This window comes from Pseudorca crassidens, chromosome 5, assembly GCF_039906515.1.
Source record: "Pseudorca crassidens isolate mPseCra1 chromosome 5, mPseCra1.hap1, whole genome shotgun sequence".
Lineage (NCBI taxonomy): Eukaryota > Metazoa > Chordata > Mammalia > Artiodactyla > Delphinidae > Pseudorca > Pseudorca crassidens.
In genome coordinates, this window is record NC_090300.1 from 139,868,960 (window position 1) to 139,889,923 (window position 20,964).

Genomic DNA, 20,964 nt, shown 5'->3' on the forward strand with positions numbered 1-20,964 from the left:
ATGATGGGTGTGGCCAGCTCTTGATTATCTCCATTTATAGCCACCAGTTGCTTCTCAGGCTGACATCTCCTCTCACCACAGGTATTGTGAACTTGGTGCACAAATGATTTCTGAAATTAGTTTGAAAACATAATAAATGATGAAGCTGTCGCAAGACCATAGAACCTTTTTAAGGTTCCCCATTTTGGGGAGCAGGGGTCATTTGTTCTTAGATGCTTTCCTAACCCCTGCCCTACTCTGCTCTGCACAGCTGGGACCTGCATTTCCCATGCTCCTTGCCAATTAGCTTTGTCCAACACGAGACAATGGTAAGACTGGAGAGTCTTGCTCTACCTGTAACAGAGATTCCAACAGTGCCTGCACCTCCTATCAGATAGCCCTCCACTCTTGGTTCCCAGCTCCAGCCAGGATATCCCCACTCTGGGGCTCCAGTTCAATATCACATCCTTGCCATGTCCTTCTCCAGCCCAAGAGGTGGCAGCGGAATGTTCTGATTGCTAATCACTGATTGACTAATGGTTCTCTGGTGGTTTCTTAGCTGTAACATCACTTAAGTAACCAATTCTCTTTATTAAATTCCCTCTGTTTGAAATACCTAGACTGGATTTTATTCCCTGAAGAAACACTGACTGATAAACCAGCACTTCATCTATGTTACTTTCTCCCTCTTCCAATATCTCAGTGAGAAAAGCACTGGACTAGGAATCAGGAGCACTGAGTTCTGGTCCCAGTTCTGCCACTAACTGACTGTGCTTCCATGGGCATTGTTCTCTGTGCCTCAGTTTCCTAATAAATAAGATGACTGGACTTGGGGATCTCAAATAACACTTTCAGCTATAAAGTTCCGGGACTAGACATTCTGACCAGTGTCACCTGGTACTTCAGAATGTGGGAACCCGTGGCATTGACTTACTCCCTGAGTTGGCTCGCACACATTCACTAGTGTGTCATTTTACATCAGCAGCTGAGTTAGAGCAAGGTGGTCTCGTCTGTTTTGTAGGTGAGGCGAGGGTCTGCATGTGTGGAGGGGTGGCCACACATATACATGTGTGTACTTGCGATTCCCTAAGAAACATTCATAGGGGCATTATTCTCTCTCTATTCATGATTTAAACTTATAAAGAACTGAACATATTAACATTGGTTAATGAGGATTGGTGAGGATGATACTATCCAAATTAACATTTCAGCCAAATTAATATAAAGATACTAAATAATAAGGATGAATCCATGATACGTTTGGAGCCTCAGCAAGTAGATTTCTATTTTCTTTCTCTTCTCCGAACTAGCAGTTCTCGTTTTCTCCTCACAAGACAGCATGATCAGTTACGGGTCACACACGGGTATAGCCATGGAAAATTCCAGTGTGCTATATGTAACCTGACCCCTTCTGCTTTTTCTCAACATTATGTAAAAATTCTTATTGTTTTCTAATGCCTTCAATACTTATAGAGTTAGCTTTTAATTCATTTTAGGCTAGAGTTACAATCAAGTACGTATTTAAGTCAGTTATCAATTCATGTCCTTTACTGATAGAACTTTTTTTTTTTTAATTTTTATTTTTGGCTGCATTTGGTCTTTGTTGCTGCACGCGGTCTTTCTCTAGTGGGGGCTACTGCAGTGCACGGACTTCTCATTGTGGTGGCTTCTCTGGTTGCAGAGCATGGGCGCTAGTCATGCAGGCTTCAGTAGTTGCAGCATGCGAGCTCAGTAGTTGTGGCTCGCGGGCTTAGTTGCTCTGCGGCATGTGGGATCTTCCCAGATCAGGGATCGAACCTGTGTCCCTGGCATTGTCAGGCGGGTTCTTAACCGCTACACCACCAGGGAAGTCCCTAGAACTTTTAAATATAAGTTTATATGCATGCATGTGTGTTTACATACGTCTCACACACATACACTCACAAAACTCAACCTTGAAGATATTTCTACAGTGAAAAGTCTCATAAAATTTTTCTTCTCATCAACATAGTCTTAAACTTCACCCAGAAGTAATCCATTTTCTTTTAACTCCTCAGTGCTTCATAAAAAGACCGATATTCTCTTTTTATCAGAAACCAGTACTGAAATATTCATCTATAACTGCAATGTCCAATATGGTAATCACATGTGGCTATTAAGTACTTGAGATGTGGCCAGTTTGAATCAATTTATGGCATAAATGTAAAAACACACCAGATTTTGAAGTCTCAATATGAGAAAAATAAACACAACATAATCTCATTAATATTTTTATATTGACTGCATGTTGCAATTATAATATTTTAGACACCTTGTGGTGAAAAAATACGGTTAAAGTTAATTCTATGTGTCTCTTTTCATTAGAAAATTTTAAAATACATCACGTCCTATTTCTACTGGGCAACACTGATTCTAGAAGTTAAAGGATATGAAAAGATGCTTCTTCCGTGTTTTCTTTCCTTACAGAAGAACTTCGATGAGAAGCAGCAGTATTGACCACAGTTGATGGGGGTGGGGGCAGGGAAGGGCTGAATCTATAGGAAAGATGGTTGTTAGGGTTTCAACTTGCTGACACCCAAATCAAGCTTCACTCTATACAGAAAATAGCAAAGATCCAATTAATGGTGCTGTACACTGGAAACAGCATCATTGTGTTACTAGCTTGTGCTTTCTTCATAAGTCCAAGAGAGGACTTAAGGCACTTTTTCTTATTGACTGAAAGCTGAAGAAAGTAAGGATCTCTGAGTTAAAGTTTCAGGGACTTGAATTCCCATATGGCCACCCATTTCATTATCATTCAAAAGCACATGTCAAGAATAAATCTTAAAAATATACACAGGACTTCAAAGCTTTAGGATATTCAGAGGAATAAGATCACATACACATTCCACCTTAAATAATTTTATTTAAGGTGGAATAAATACTTTTATTCATCATCTCAATCCTTGGGCATAGCATGAAGCCTGGTACACCGTGGGTGCTTGATGATGTTTGCTGAATTACACCAAAGGAACAACTTAAGCATGTCAGTTACTGAAAGTTGGACTCACTCATGCTGTTTAAGACAATGAAGCAAAGACGCAGCTCCAGAAATTCAGAAACACAGTTGCAGAAATTACCAAGTACACGCCACAGCCATTAGAAAGATGAGAAACGAAATCAACCTTTCTCGGAACGCCATGTTGTTGTTCTATTAGCTAGTGAGGATCTCGGTTTTTCTGCTAGGTTGTGTAATAACCATCTTGGTAGTTCTTTAATAGGATAAAGAAGCCGGGTCTCTTTGCCATCTCAGTCTGTACTGGTTTGCATTATTTTTGTCCAAGCCTTTTACACTTACAAAAAAAATCTATTTAAGCTTTGCATTCTTTTTCCTTTGAATGGATCATGTGGGCACTAGGGTGGACCTCAGGGGCTTCTGGGTGGATAAGACCAATAACAGGAATTGCTAATGTGGTTTCTATTGAATATGATGGATTCATTAGGTAAAATCATTTGATAAATCAAGAGTACTACATGTTTACTCCATTCATCTTTGTCTTTTGGATTCCAGGGCGACATTGCTGACACAAAGTACCACTTTGAGCTAAATGAGCAGCCTTGCTTGAAGAAGCTGGTTTAAGGGATAAACACTGCCATTCCTTGATTCTCACAAGCCCCTGCATTTGCCTTGAAGTCACGCTGAAGCTACACTACACAGAAGAGCCCTCATTCTCCCCAATGAGTGTTAACGATAAGCCCCAAACCTTGGGAAATTTCTTCTTCTCCCTTTCACATAGTAGTAAGTCTGGATGCAACCAGCATGGTCCTTAAAAATCCCAGTTGTATTATTTTTAACAATCAAATGGAATTTGTTAATATATAATACATATATATAAAACGTTGTACCCCACAACCAAGTGGAATTTTTTTTTAACATCTTTATTGGAGTATAATTGCTATACAACAGTGTGTTTGTTTCTGCTGTATAACAAAGTGAATCAGCTATACGTATACATATAGTCCCATATCCCCTCCCTCTTGGGTCTCCCTCCCACCCTCCTTATCCCACCCCTCTAGGTGGTCACAAAGCACCGAGCTGATCTCCCTGTGCTATGCAGCTGCTTCCCACTAGCTATTTTACATTTGGTAGTATATATAAGTCCATGCCATACCAAGTTGAATTTATTCCAAGGATTCAAGCCTGGTTCAATAGGCAAAACTCAATGTAATACAGCGTATCAAGAAGCTATAGAAGAAAAATCGGATATCCACATCAATGGATGGAGGTAAAGCACTGGACAAAATCCAACACTCATTCATGATAAGAAAAATCTCAGCAAATCAGGAACAGAGGGAAACTTTCTAGACTTGATATGAAAACTTTATGGAAAATAAACTTGCAGCTAACTTTGTACTTGATGAAAAACTGAACATTTCCCCCCTAATATCAGGAACCTGTCAAGGAGGTCCTTTCTTACTACTCCTATGGGTTGAATAATGTTCCCCCCATCCAAAGATATGTCTAAGTCCTAAGCTCCCAGAACCCGTGAATGTGATCTTATTTGGAAAAAGCATCTTTGCAGTAATTAAGTAATAAGTTAAGGATCTCAAGATGAGATCATTCTGGATTTAGGATGAGCCTGCCTAAATCCAATGGCAGGTGTCAGAAGAGAAAGGCACAAGGAGTTAACAACAGACACACAGGGAAGAAGGCATGTGAGATGGAGGCAGAGATTGGAGTGATGCGTCTACCAGCCAAGGAATGCCAAAGGTTCCCAGCAGCCACCGGAAGCTAGGAGAAAGACATGGAATAGATCCTCCCTCCAAGCTTCCAGAAGGAACCAACCCTGTTGACACCTTGATTTTGAACTTCTAGCCCTCAAAACTGTCAGAGAATAAATTTCTGTTGTTTTAAGCCACTCGAATTGTGACAATTTGTTACAGCAGCTCCAGGAAATGAATACATCAGGTGACAAAGCTCAGCAGAACCCAGGGACCAAATGAATCTGATGGTTTGTACAGAGAGGCTGGGAGTAAGCTTACCTTTGCCAAGTCTGGGAAGAGCAGAAGTCCTGCTCAGCAATTTGCGATCTCTATAAGACTAACGTTTCTTAAATCCCCTCAAAGTCACCACTGTATCCGAAATACATTATTCAGATTTATTCATGACATCACTGTCTCTGTCTGCACCCATGCACCTCTCAGGAGTTCACTCCCTCCTGCAAAGGCATCCACCCCTGGGCTCCCCTGTGAGCCTCTGGAGAGAAAGAACTGTGCTCTTAAGCTCCTTATGGCCCCAGCACCCAGGGCCATGCCCAGCACATACAGGGGCCTAATAAATGTCTTTTGAGTGGACAGATGGAACCAATGTGTGATTAAAAGTGTCCTCCTTAGAGCATAAATGTATCTCCCAATACCACCTGTGTCTCCGTTCTAGGTCTTTCCCTAAATACCTCCACCATGTGTGCTTTTTCAGGGCCAATATGGCGTCCATGCAACAGGCCCACTCCCCTGACCTGTTGAGGCTTCATCACATAAGCCCTCAGCCTGCTGAGCAGAGGCCCTGAGCACACCATGCTCTTCACACATTTTCACATTCAGTGCTGTTCCTTTGTTCAAATTTCAACCTAGGCTCAACTCAAACACAATGACCTCTAGGAAGCCTTTCCGAATTTCCTTAAACAGCTTTGACCTTCCTCTTCCACCACACTTGGAAACACTTAGCATTGACAGCTAGCTGTGTGCTTTTTGTTGGTGGTGGAGGAGGTGGTGGTATCAATATGATTGAGCCTCTGCTGGGTGTCCTTCCCTTCATTATACCAATTATCCAGTTTTACTGTAATTTCTTGCTTGTCTGCCCACTACGTTAGAAGCTCCAGAGGACAGAAGTATTTTCCCCTTGAAATCTGGCTTGTAATTTCACTGTGGCTTCAATTTCTTATCTGATGACCTCATCTCAGCTTACCCAGAAATTCTCCCAAGGGCTCAGGAACCGTTTGGACCACAGATCCGGCCCAGACTGCCCTGATGTAATAAATGCCAACCACACTCCAAAAGGATGCAGTTTCCTGTTTTTAAAGTATTTGCGGGCTTCCCTGGTGGCGCAGTGGTTAAGAATCCACCTGCCAATGCAGGGGACACAGGTTCGAGCCCTGGCCTGGGAAGATCCCACATGCCGCAGAGCAACTAAGCCCATGAGCCACAACTACTGAGCTAACGTGCCACAACTACTGAGCCCGCGCACCTAGAGCCTGTGCTCCACAACAAGAGAAGCCACCGCAATGAGAAGCCCATGCACCTCAAGGAAGAGTAGCCCCTGCTCGTTGCAACTAGAGAAAAGCCCACACGCAGCAACGAAGACCCAACGCAACCAAAAAAATAAATTAAATTAAATTTTAAAAAAAGTATTTGCTAGTATCTCTCAGATTTTAAACATTTCCCCAAAAGCCATTATAAATGGAGTCTATGATTTTTAAAATATTATTACTTCAGAGGAAGGAGGACTCACGTCAGTTGCCTGTGCAGCCAAGCCGGCACAAAAACCCCTGGTGAAAACTAAGTCTCTTAAACAGAAACCAGTAACCGGGCCGAGCTGGCACGAGTAGCTCCCCCTCATCCGCGGGGGAATACATTCCAAGACCCCCAGTGGATGCCTGAAACCAGACTGAACCATATTTATGCTGTTTTTTCTATACATACATATCAAAAAATTTAATTTATAAATTAGGCACAGTAAGAAATTAACAATAACTAATAATAAAATAGGACAATTATAACAATATACTATAATAAAAGTTCTGTGAATGTGGTCTCTCTCTTTCTCTCAAAATATCTTATTGTACAGATTTAATGCCTTTTCCATCCTAAGTGCTTACTGTGCACCGTGACCATAATTCTTGCACTTTGAAGTGTGAGAGCAAAACTAGCACACATTTCTTTTTCTTTCTTCACAGTTTCACAGATAAAAGATTCCTTATTATCGTAGGTCTTAGCAATCTCAGCGTAGGATTTTTCTTCTTTCCTTAAGTCGAGAACTTTCACCTTTTCACTTAAAGGAAGCACTATACGGCTTCTCTTTGATGTATCCAAATTGCGAGCATCACTGCCTTTGTGCTTTGGGGCCATTATTAAGTAAAATCAGGGTCACTTGAACACAAACCCTGTGAGTGGTCTGATGACCAATACGGCTACTGAGTGGCTAAGGGGCAGGGCACACTGGACATAAGGAGGATTCACGTCCCGGGTGCGACGGTGCAGATGGCATGAGATCTCATCACGTTACTCAGAACAACTTAAAACTTAATGAGTTTTTTATTTCTGGAATTTTCCATGTAATATTTTCAGACCATGGTTGACTGCAGGTAACTGAAACTGCAGGAAGCAAAACCATGGATGGGGGGGGGGGGGTTTACTGTATAGGAAACATGTCTGCAGCACAAGGAAGGGAACGCAGCCCTGCACAGATGCAGTGGAAGTCTGCCCACAGTGTGATGTGCATGTGTGTTCACACTGAGTGTAACTAAATACCCCTGGCTGGCCTAACCTGTGTTCTAGGGTCGGGGGGATTTCATTCTTCTGCACTGGAGTAAAGTTGGTTTCCACGAGCCCTTTCAACTTACCTATCTTTGTGTTTTTATTACTTCCTTGTTGCCCATTTTTATAAGTAAAACTTTTCTCTGATAATGACTGCATCTCCCTAAAAGCTTCTTCTGAGTCCTTATTTTCAAAGCAGTTGGATCCATCTTAATATTTTCCTGCCATAAATTGCCTCAAGCCAATTTCTTTTAAAGGAATTAAAAATGCAAATCTAATATTCTAATTGCATAATAGGATCATCTTGGCAGCTCGATCAATACTATCTCCCACTGTCAATACTATGGCCGGGCTGCGTGGATGTCAGAGCCCACTGATCTCACTTTATCACTGGCCCCATGGCCCATCCACATCTATAAGATGTGACATTTTATTGGTGGCCTTCCATCAATCAGCTCTAATTTGTACATCCCAGAGATGCACGTTGTCATCTCAGCATCCGCGTTGCCCTGGGCACCAGAGAGCACAGAGTTGAAGCCTTCATGTTTCCCGGGACTAAGTTAAATGGCAAGAAAGAGGCTGGTTGACAGCCACACACAGGAATTTTTTTCCAGGTCACCATCCAATGGAATTAGAAGCAAAGGACCTATGACAGGTCACCCCAAAGATCCTAAACCTGTCAGTACAGCTACAGATCATTACAAATGACACAGGTCTGGAGTCAGGAGACCCTGGCTGACAGATCCAGCTCAGCCATTCCCCAGGGGTCACCTTGAGCAAGTCACCTAGCCTCTAGGTGTCTCAGTTTCCCCTCTTACAAAATAACGGTGTTTCACCTAGGTTGAATGCTAAGGTCCCTAGCGACCTACAACTTATTTTACTTCTAGAAGAGTAAAGATCATACTCTAAGTAGCAAGGATGAAGGATATTGTCAGTTGATTGAGATAAGAAACATGGTTACTACTTCTGGGCTATTTGCCAATTAACAGTAGAAACATCATAATTAGCACGTATCATGCAAATTCTACTTCCGTTAAGAAGTGTTTTTCCGATAGATGTGTTGGGGGAAAAAAAGAGAATGTTTTCCCACACTCTCTCTCCAGCAGAATGGTTTTTTTTTTTTTTTAGGTTTCAAATACCGTACTATTTGATCCAAAACACAATCATTCAATTTACCCACCTAAACCAGCAAAAAGCTATAAAAACTATGCCAACGATCATAAATTTCCTTAAATAGAACCAAGCAATTGGAGTGTAGCAAAATTTAAGGTTCTTATTAAATCTGATTTTAGGGTAAGCTGATTTTGAATAGACAATCAGGTCAAAGTCTTTTAGATTCTCTGAAGAACACCTTTCTAAAATTATGACAACACACACTAAGTCTCAAAATGTAATTTATTTGTCTTTGGAGAAAAGCACTCTGTGTGTATATGTGGGTATCTTACACGTAACTATAATAAAATTTCTTATTTATGTGGTTCTTTGTAGATTATTCAATTAACGATTATCCATTATATGCCGGGCATTGTGTAAGGAGCTTTCATAGACATTTCTTTATTGGGTTCTCAGGGTGACCTCAGGGGTCAGATGAGAGTTGCCTTGTTGTTTCCAGAGGAAGAAATTGAGGCTGGAGGACAGTAAGAGGCATCCCCAGGAATTATCAGGAGACATGAAAGTGACAGAAGACTCAAGGATTGTTCAAGAAAACAAGAAGCAAAGGAAAGATTCTGAAGAGTTGAGTCAGCAAAGAGTTCAATTTTCAGAAGGGTGGAGGGAGGGCTTGGAGATAAGGAGGGAGAGAGAGAGGAAGGGTTATTCTGTGAAATACAGATCAGTGGGCTTAATATTGATCCCTGGCAGAAAGCGAGAACTAATCATTACGGGTTGATCTGTGAGCTCAGAAAACAGCGACTGCCAAGAGGCTGCCGTCTCCTAAACAAGCCACCCCAATCTAATCTCGTTTCCTCTCTTGATAGGTTATTAGGCTGGTTGATCAGTGGATCTGATCAGTGGGTTTCAGCAAGGCACTTGACAGAGTCGCTCAGGATATTCTTGTGGACAAGAAGGAGAAATGGGGGTGGGACTAGAGGACAGTTAAGTGAATTTGTAACTGGTTGAACAAGCGTGTCCAAAGCGTTGATTAATAGAGTGATGTCAGCCTACAAGGAGGAAGCCATGTGCCCTGGGGCTCTGTGTTTTGCTCTGTTCTGTTCAACCAGCTAATCAGTGCCTTGAATGATGTTGTAATGCTTGTTAGAACATGGAAGGACATAATTATGGGGTCACTAATAGGTTAAAAGAATCAGGATCCAGAATGTGCTCATCCTGCTAGTCCAACGGCCCCAAAACCTTAAAGAAGAAATGTAAAAGGAATGAGTTGTATAGTCCTTTGATTGATTCCCAAATCAACAGCACAATAGAGAATCTCAGCTTAGGAGCAGTTCAAGGAGAGAAGACGGTCCCAGGCAAAATATGCCCCCGTAAACTGTTGTAGCCAGTAGGAAAATCTAAGGGGTCTTGGATATCATTAGTAGAGTTCCAGGGCCCCCTCTAAAAGTAGTTATGATCTTGCTACCTGGTGGGTTGGTAGGGATACAGGTTCAGGTCAGGCACTGCATTTTAAGGCAGGTAAGAGACAATTCATAGGAGGGGAACAATACAAGTGAGAGATATGGCTACAACTCTAGGTGAAGAATGGTTGACATGGTTGGTGATATTTACACGAGGAGAAGAAAGGTGGCAGTCTTCTAATATCTGGAGAGCTGACATAGGAAGAATGAGAAAACACAATTTTCACTGCTCCATAAAGATGGAGGGAGTTACAGAAGATCAGAGATAGAGTTTCAGGGCAACCAAAACACAGATGTTGCCACATGAAGGACTGAGTTCTCAATTCTTAGTTCCCAGTATTGAGTTTATAGGCTGGGCTGTTGAGGGAACTATTTTTTTCTGGAGTGAGAATTGCCCTGTATGATTCTACAAGGCAAAATATTTGATGTATGTAGATGTGTGGACAGGAGAATTGCCATAGAGCCTGCTGATAAAATCCAGCACACAAGCACTAGCAATGTATTACTTCAAGGTACTTTGTGTAGGTAGAGAAAGTGTGATGGAAAACCAAAAACAACCATGACACACTGCTTTCCCTGGAGGAGCTTCAAATCTAAAGACACATAAGTATGTAATTGGCTTTAAATAAAAGGCAGAATAAAATAGATTGTAATAGAGGCTCAAGAAATAGATCAGCAAGATAAGGAGAGGGTCACATTTAACTTTAAGTTGGGTTTGGAGGCCCATCAAAGATGGCTTCAAGGAATAGGTAGCATTTGACTCAACGGGAGTTGGATTTCCAGCCCAGACCTCCAGGCAGCTCCACCGCAGCCCTGCTGACATTCCAAAGGTCCCCATCCCTGCATCTTCTTCCAGATTTATCATTTTGAAACTTCTTCTCGTCTGTGCCGTTTCTTTGACCAGATTTTGTTCTCTGTCCACACTGCCACCTGGCAGCTTAAGATGTCCTTTGCTTCCCTACTTCCCCAACAGCCTCACTGCTACCCAGAACTTGCCTCCATTCTCTGTGCCCCAGCCCTGCCCACTTTCACATCTGACAGAGTCCTGGAACAGGGTGTCACTTCATCACCTTTGCCGTGTTCTGTGGTTTAGAAGCAAGTCAGAGGTCCCACACACATTCAAGAAGAAAGGATTATAGCAGGTATGAATATGAGGCCACCTGAAAGTCTGTCTGCCACAGGTACCGAACAGGAGTCATTTAGTCACCCAGAGCAAGGAGAGGAAAGATGGGACGAGGGCACGGATGGCTGACAGTTGAGTGCAGGGTGCGGGTGCATGGAGGGTGTTGGGCCGGCCCTGGGGGAAGCCTTTAGAAGTGGCTTTGTCTTCCTCTCGGCTCTTGCACAGACAAATGGCTTGTCATCCTATGAGTATAACAAGGGGACAATTTAGGCACCGAGTAGTCACCTCTGAAGACTTGTTTAGTTATCAGGAACTAACTAAAAAGACAGTAAATACTTTCAGGCATGAGCAGGTGCCCATCACAGGCAGCACGCAGCCTTGAGTTCTTCCCCTTCACAGTTCTGGAAGGCTTGCACCCTCGAGGGCACTAATCCACCCAGCTGTGGCGGCTGACACTGTTGGGATTTACACGTCTTGGCCATCATACAGGCTCCCAGACTGTGGTTAAGTTAACATTATCCCCCCAGCCACGTGTTTACATATGGGAATTCCTGTACATTACCAGCTGCTTAGACATAACATTTTACTGCCAGCGGTTTGGACTCCACATCGCACTCAGAGCTTGTTGCTGGAGCCTCTCCCTCAGCTTTCTCACAATGCAAGGTGTTGTCTCCCTTGAGAACCGACCATTCAAAAATTAATCACCATGATGTTTCATTCCACAATGAAGATCCTCTTCTATTTATTTCCTCTTCTTAAGACCTGCCCCTGGAGTTCTCAGGGGAAGACTATGTGTTTTGTTATTTTCTCCTGTAAAGGGGTCTGAAAACTGCAGAGAAGATAATCAGGAGATCCTTCTAATCCCAGCCATTTCCTCTCTCCAAATACGGCGCCCTCTTTGGGGAAATGGTGTTTCCAACAGTGAGTAAGTGCCAGAGGTCTGCTGCTCTTTGGGGCATTGACTAATCCTAAGAGTAGCTCTGTGATAGGCTGAAAAATGGCCACAGTCCTTCGGTTCTCCATAGCATCACACCCTTAGCAATGTGACTTTGTGACTCTTCTCGTCAAGAAATGGAGTCTACCTCTCCCTACCTGGAATCTGCGTTGTTGTTATAACTTACTTCAGGCAAAAGAATAAAGTGGACATGACAGGGTGCCGATTTGGGGCCCAGGCAACAAGAGGTCCTGCATACTTCCACCCCTTGGAATCCTGCCAAGATCAAGCCCAGGCTAGCCTGCTGGAGGATGAGAGACTGTGTGCAACAGAGACTTGCCATCCCATCTGTTGGCATCTTAGACTGGCCAGGCCCCAGCCAACCCAGAAGCCGCTGGCCGACACATGAATAAACTTGGATGAAATAAGAAAAACTGCCCAGCTGAGCCCAGCCCGAACTGCCAACCCACAGACATGTGAGAGAAGAAAATGTCTATTGTTTTTGCCTACTCCGTTTTGGGGTAGTTTGTTATGCCGTAAGAGCTAACTGATACAGGTACCTTAGTTTATCAACATAAACATCAGGGTTCCCAGTTTGAAAGAATAATGAGGCAAAGACACCTACTAATGATGTCCCAACCTGGCTCATTCTCGAACACTCAGCAGGCTGATGATGTCCCCGTTCTTTTTTTCACTATGTCTTTTGAACCCATTTTCGTGAGCCACCAGAACCTCATACTGAAACTGGAGGGAAAAGACCTCCAGGGGATGGGCTGGGCTGCTATAGCTTTTCCTTTCACAAAAACCTTGCAAAACATACTTCTTTTATTTCATCCCTGGATGACTGCCTTCAATTCTTTGTTTCATAAGCTTCTGTTCTTCTGAAGAGCCATGACAGCATTGATTTCAACCTATGATTGCTGGTGAAATATTAAACCTTATTGATTCGAAATTAAGGATTGGTTGCAAGTTGGATACTCTGCATATTTTGAAGATGCACAATTTTATTTCTTCTAGTTGAAAAGTAATTGCAGCTCCACAATATGATTCTTTTTTTTTAAGATGGAGTCCTTCAAATCAGCTTTCTCATTTTGTCTTGCCAAAATTGTCAAATACATTATGTTGACTAGCCAATTTATTCTTCCAAATGAAGCATTCATATTTCTTACTTGTAAGTGTGCTAGTGTGAAAACACATGTTCTTTTCATTAACTACACATTATGATGCCTCTGCATCCCCCCAACAACAACAAAAACCTCATTGGCTAGAAGTAAAGATATTCTGAGTAAGAATTCAGTAGATTTTTTTTTGTCAAATCAGCAGTTTATCATTAATTTGATGTTTCATTGAGAGCATACCACTGTTCCCTGAGACTCATACATTTAAAGCTCACCTCAGTACGTGGCTACGATGGAAGTTCTCTCTTCTAAAATTCTCTCATAAAATAGAACACTGCACCACTGAAATAAAATCTCTCAGGATGACTCAAGTCTTGGGATCGGCATTGTGCTGTCTAAAACCAAAGTTCACCTGAAGATGCAAAGACATGAAGATATGCATGCAATAAGATACTTATGTCCCAGTTCCTAATTCATAGCCGCATTGCTCTTACACATCCACAAATATATACTCCTCTCCAGAACGCAGTTGTTAAACAGTTTTTTTCCTTTGAAGCAATTGGAATGGCAACATTTTTTTTTATTGAAGTATAATTGATTTACAATGTTGTATTAGTTTCAGGTGTACAGCAAAGTGATTCAGTTATACAACTGTATATATATTCTTTTTCAGATTCTTTTCCATTATAGGTTATTACAAAATATTGAATATAGTTCCCTGTGCTATACAGTAGGTCCTTGTTGTTTATCTATTTTATATATGGTAGTGTGTATCTGTTAATCCCAAGCTCCTAATTTATCCCTCCTCCCCCCCTTTCCCCTTTGGTAACCATAAGTTTGTTTTCTACATCTGTGAGTCTATTTCTGTTTTATAAATAAGTTCATTTATATCATTTTTTTAGAGTCCAAATGTAAGTGATATCATGTGATATTTGTCTTTTCTCTGTCTGACATACTTCACTTAGTATGATAATCTCTCGGTCTATCCATGTTTCTGCAAATGGCATTATTTCATTCTTTTTATGGATGAGTAGTATTCCATTGTATATGTGTGTATGTGTGTGTGTGTATATATATATATATATATACCATATCTTCTTTATCCATTCATCTGTCAACGGACATTTAGGTTGCTTCCATATTAAACATTTTAAGGGACGTATAAACAAGCTAAACACCTTTCCTTAATATATACATCTCTATATCATAGCCGTATTCGACCTAAAAAACGGGTGCCCTGGTGTGTTCCATGTAGACAACACAAACACAGACTCTCTCTCCCTTTCCCCGTCGGCAGTCACTGCTTAGAATTCTCCACCCCTTTCCCCTCCCAGAGCTCCTCCCCCAAGCTCTGACCCTTACTTCTCATCTCTAACTGGCATTCACTTGGGATGAGGGAACCTCAGCCCCCCATGCCCCACGTCTTCCACAGAATAGTATAGTCACTCTGCTGTCTTGCCGTCCTCCACACCAGAACCGTGATGCTGACTCCTGAGGTAAAATGTCTAGAAAGGGGGGTTGGAGGGTCCTTTTGAAATGTAGGTGAGATGTCTTCCATCCTTATTCTCAGTCTTTATTCTCAATTTATTCTTTGATCCATTCCTGAATTCCTCAGCTGGCACTCACTGGGCTCATCTGACAACTGCAAGGTAGACAGAGAAACAAGCCCAAGTTCTTGGTCTCAAAGCACTAAGAGTCTTGAGGGAAAACACCAATGATCCTGTCCCTTTCCCAACAGGCTTGCAGTTGAAAATGAGAAGATGAAGACCAGACGAGTCCATTCACTGCTGTTCGTGTCCCTATCACATGAGTAAATACATAAATACAGCAAAAACTCTTGAGACTGTAACGGTTTATTACGAAGTCTCCGAACATGGGGTTACAAACACAAAATGGTTTTGTTCCTTCTACACATTGCCCTTCTCCCGTTGCTCTGTCGAATCATCCTTTGAACACCCCTTAACAGTATCTTGGGCAGAATCCATACCTTCCTAGTCACTGGTGCATTCCAAAGCTTCAATCTCAGTCTTGATGTAAATCCCATGTCCTCCTTCCCTCTATGCAGACTTGAGCTGGGACCTTAAATGCTGAAGAGTGGATGAGATCTGCTTCCACGATGCCCACACCCTGCTGCCTGAGCTGTCTCAGTTGATGGGGCAGCAGGGAGGCACCAGAAAGGGACACAGGCCTATTCACTTAGGTGGTCGCTACTGGCATCCTCTCTTGGGTGGTTCTTGAAGCTCTGCTGGCCACCTGGCTTATGATTCCTCTGAATGGCAGCGTCCAAATGCTGGCTGTCTTGTGGGGTGCATGCATGAGCTCTGGGGGCTCTGTCAGCTCCCTTCTCTGCCCCCACCTACTGCACAATTCCCTGACATTCAGAACCTGGTGCTTGGTTGACCTCTTTCAACCCTGCCCCCCTGTTCCCTACATCAGGGGAAAATCCCAAAGCCTCTTACTGCTAGGATTCCTGTGCCTGACGGACACTCTTCTTAGCTGGGTACCAGCAAGATGGTTCAAGCTCAGCTTCCTTTCTGGGATGTCCACTGACCCACAAGAAACTCAGCCTGCTTCACGCCCACCCTCTGTCCAGGCTGCCTCCCCTCCCATGTCTCTCAGAGAGGCAAATCGGCAAGTCCACTTCTTAAGCCAATGGCCAGTGGGGGAAGGCAAGTTTCCCTTTCTTTCGGGCACCTCCAATCTTTTAGTATTTCCCTGGGTTGTCTCACTTGTCTTCATGTTGAGAGGGACGTCTCTTACTCCAATGTCCTCCTTCTCCCCTCCTAGCTTTATTAGAAACACTGGGTAGTGGCTGGTAATAGGCTGGGTGGGCAACTGAAAAGCCCCACTAAAACTTCCTGGTGTTTGTTTCCAGGGGCTTCCATAGCAGATAACCAAAAATGGAGGGCCTTAAATGACAGAAACTTATTCTTTCATAGTTCTGGATGCTGGAAGTCCAAAATTAAGATGTTAGGAGGGCCACGCTTCCTGTGAAAGCTCTAGAAAAGAATCCTTCCTTTCCTCTTGCAGCTTCTGGTGGCTTTAGATACTCCTCAACTTATAGCAGCATCACTCCAATCTCTGCCTCATCTTCACAGGGCCTTCTTCACTCTGTCTCTGCAGGTGTCTCTTCTCTTCTTATAAGGACACTAGTCATTGAACCTAAGGGCCACCCTACTCCAGTATCACCTCTTCGTAACTAATTATATCTGCAAAGACCCCATTTCCAAATAAGGTCACACTTGGAGGTTCCAGGTAGTCATGAATTTTGGGGAAACACTATTCAGTACAATCTTGTCACAGAAAACTTCCAGGTCATTTCCCTGAGAAGCAGAAGAATCAGAGAGAAGCTTTGAGATGTGTCTTGTTCTACAGAGGGCTTCAAGGGAGAGAAACTTTAGTGAAGGTGATGGTACAGGATTCATGCAGACCCATCACTGGGATCTACAAAAAAAGCCAAAAAAAAAAAAGGTGGCGGGGAGATAGACAATAATAGGTCATGAAGATTACTGGCTAAAGAGATATCCCTAGACCCTTTAACTACCCTGGACCTAGGAATGACCAGCTTCTCACTCGCCAGCCCCCAATCCCCTTCCTTCCACTCCTTTCAGCCACCACCCTGTAGGTGACCATGACGGCCACTGCAACCCCCACAGCCAGCCCCTGGCAGGGAAGGGGAGAAGCTACATCACGCCTCTGGAAGGAGGTATTTGCCCAGCACATGTTAATACTCTTGATACACCTGCCCGTGGAGTGAATGTACCTGCGGTGTTTCTTCTAGCCCAGTTTGGATGATGTGACACAGCTCAGGTGGGCTTTAGTCACCTGTCTTGGGATCCTGCTGTTCTTTGTATGAGGAAGAACATTCTAATCCCCAAAACTAACTTCTAAATCTGCCCTTCCATAAGGCATGGATTCCCTAAAGCACCACTATTGGGGAAAGGTTGTTTATATAACAATGAGATAAACCTTGAAATGTCCAACTTAATACATCAAGCCAGAGGAACATGTTAAAGATTGAGGATGTAATCTAGGAGAACTCTGTTCTTCCTCATTTTCTCATTAGAAGTATGTTTAAAATTTAGTTTATATCCTTTCCCCCAAAATAGTGATAAATACTTCCTTATATGTGTCACTAGCTATTAAAATTGATTATTCAAAATAAATAATGCATCATATTCAGGATTAAAAATGGAAATTGTATTTAATATTTTTGATAGCTTGAGGAAAATATTACTGAAGCTCAATTTCACTTAAACTAGATAATTTGTTACAAATGACATATCATTTTTAATACATATTAAAATATGATTCTTCCCTTTTAATAAATAGACATGAGCACAGACTTTGGGCAGAAGCTGGGGCTCTATTCCAGCTATTTTTCTAACTGTGTTAACTTGGCAAAATAATAGCCCTTATAAGCCTCAGTATTTTCACCTGTAAAATGGGTTTAATGATACAATCTACCTCAAAGTGCTATGATGAGATTAAACGAGTTAATGCACGCAGAGCTCACAGAACAGAGTCTGAAACACAGCAAGCACTACACAAGTTCTACTGTTGTAGTTTTTTGGTAGGCCTTTCTGCCTTGTCTTTTCTTCCTCTCCACTGTAAGTTTCCAAAGTAGAGAGGAAAACATACCAGCAATTATCTCTCCCCAAGCCCTCAGCATGGTGCTCAGCAGAAGCTGGGTGCTTCTAGCGCTGTGGTTGAAGTTGTGGAATCATTTACTTTCCTGTGGCATTCTGATACAGTTCAGAATTATTGATCTTGGTTTCTGGGAACAATATGGTTACATATCAGACATTTTCAGACAAAATTTTGTCTTCTCCTAGAAAGATAAGGTAAAGTGTCACAGCCTCCTAGTCTTGACACAGAGAAATGATCAGCTGGGAGTCAGGAGCCCTGGCCTCGACTTCCATCTCTGCTGGCTACTAGTTATGGTATCCTTAAAAAAAATCACTTTTCCCACACACACCTGGGTTCTCCCATTTGACAGTGAGAAAAGTTCTTCCTGTGCGATTATGTAATTAATAATAATGACAGTGACAGCCACATCACCTCTAACGTAGACCAGGCATGAGTCAGAGTGCTTTAGAATTACCAACTCCTTCAGTCCTCAAGATACGGTTCCCACACCAGGACTCTAGAGTCCCCACTCTCATTATCCCCATTCTACAGCTGGGGAAACTGAGGCACAGAGGCCCCACTGCTGGTAAGTGGTAGGACCAGAGTCTGGTTCCAGAGCCTGACTTTTTAGCCATTACCCAGTACTGCCACCTCCAAGTTCATCAGCATCTGCAATACAAACAAATACTTAATGTGCTTCCCCTAAAACTCAGCATATGTTGGACCCCGTGCCCTCAGGCCTCTGTGACATCACTAGAATAATCCCTCAGCTCATCTTTCAAGAGGCAATTCAATGTCCACTCTCCTGAAGCTTTCCTGAGTCTCAGTGCCAACAGGCATCACTCCTACTTTGACACACATTCCAACCCTGAGGCTGGTATGGCCACTGCGGTGTCCTAAGTTGGTGGCCATTGTTTTATATGAATTGTCCCATCTCCCTGCGCACATGATTACGCTCTGACATCAGAGGCTGTGTCATCCTCTATTGGTATCTCCCTGCTGGAGCACATAGAAGGCCCAGTAAATATCGTCACAAGTCAGAGCATCACCGACGTGTGGTGCATCCTGGTCTGACATCATCTATTGATTAAGCCGATAGGATGTGGGATGGGGGTTGGGGAGAAGCCTGGGACTCCTAAATTCATGGTGCAGGAACGGAGTGGAGGCAGCATGGTGAACCAAGACTGGCAATGGAGGAGGACTGCGGTTATTCAGGGAAGACAAGGAGTTAGGACACACCAGGCTTATTTCTACAACAGGGTGTAAGAACGCAGCACCAGACAGACACCGAGTTGCCACAGGAGCTTCCTGAAGGATCCTTCACTCAGTCCACAAGAGTTGCCCTGGAGGAGCAATGCATCACTCGTAATGCCATTTCCATGTTTACCTTTTTGAAATATTAATGGCTTGGCTGGCCTTTGTTCTGCTGATTATGGACACAGAACCTGTCCCTAGAGGAGGCGGATGCAGAGCCCAGGACTGAAATTCCATCAAGCCTTTTGGTCAGTAGAAACCCTTTAAGCTATGACAATAACTCAGGTCCACTCCTTCCTTCATTTAATTCCAGAGACTTGGAGGAAGTTTCGTCCCTGAGACAGAATTCCATTTCATTTCTAACACCACACCCTGTAGCTTAGAGACAGAAGGCTCACCAGCAGGGTCGAGGGTCTACAAGGTACAGGCCATTCACCGTAGGCGGCTGACGCTGCAAGTGTCATGTACTGGGCGCAATGGTTCTCAACCCCACAGCCTGGGAGGAAAGTTCATTTTAGGATTTATACCAGGAGTACACACAGGAGAAGAGGGTTATACTTTCTGTGTATCTGCTTTGAAGCTCTGTGCACCAGATTGTCAATATCAGAAGACCATATGAACTTCTGTGGATGTGTCTCTGCATCAGTGCTGTCCGGAAACGGCTGTTGGATCCACACTAAACAAAGCTCTCGAGAAGAGAGAGAGGACAGAGGATGTTTCTGGTAGAAGCTACAGAAGGCTAGTGTTTCAGGAATGAAAACCAAGCTGCAAAGACAGAGCTGGAAAGTGGGATATTGCTGCTCAAGGGGCCACCAAAATGCCTTGAAACCCCAGAAAGAAAGGACAGTCTCAGTGAGAGGGTTCCAAGTAGTGACAGCAAGTGTGCATCCAACTCTCAAGCATTTGGTGGTTTACCTGCATCCCATATACAGACCAACTATCGGCTATTGTCTCAGACTCTGCGTGATTAAAGGCCCTCTGGTGCAGTCCCCATCTAAAGATCACATACATAACCTCACACACACACACACACACACACACACACACACACTAGCAGACACCACAGGTGCCCTGTCCATATCCCTTTGGCCCTTCCCTTTCCAGTGCACTCTGGCCCAAAGTCCAACTTCCAGCACCTGCAATTTTTTGCCTAAAGGCTTTCTCTGGCCACCAGAACCTGATCTGCTCATAGACATTTCAGGTTGGAATTGACAGGAATTAATGCTACTGGGAGCAGCCAGTGACTGATGGGAGTTAGTGGGTACATACAACTCAAAGTGGGAAAATTCTGTAGTTCAAGTTCAATAGCATTTTCCAGAGCTTGGATATATATTACACACACACAGACAGACACACACACACACAAACACACACACTCCTCTACTATTCAGAGAAGGTTTAAATTGTATGACACTCGTATCTTCACATCAATTTTATTATTGTTCTTATCATTTCACTTTAGAAATGAAGAAACTGAGTCTCAGAGAGTTAATAGATACCAAAGTCATATAGTGCACTCAAGACCACTTCTAGGTGCTTCCAATGCCTTCAGTTTTTCCACTGTGCCAGTGCTGCCTCAATGGAAGCGACAATCAAGGACACACTTCCGAAGAGCTCATTTATTGTCACTGTGTCTCTTGGTGAAAGGCACAATAGATATAAGGGCAGAACAAACGTTACTCTAACCTCAGTGGTGAATCAGTTCTTACCTATTCCCCACCATCGACTGGCACACACTACAAACAATAGTAGATGCTCAAGAAATGCATGGTGGATGAATGGATAGATGGAAGCATGGAAGCATGGATGCATGGATGGAGGGATGATGGATGGATGAGTGGATGGATGGTGCATAGGTGGATGGAT

General features: G+C 43.1%; 1 protein-coding gene across 2 annotated transcripts in view; it reads right to left on the minus strand.

Moving 5' to 3' along the window:
* The window catches only part of SETD4 (SET domain containing 4), a 412,601-nt gene that overhangs the window by 16,266 nt on the left and 375,371 nt on the right, over positions 1-20,964 (minus strand). The gene's annotated exons all lie outside the window — the stretch shown is intronic.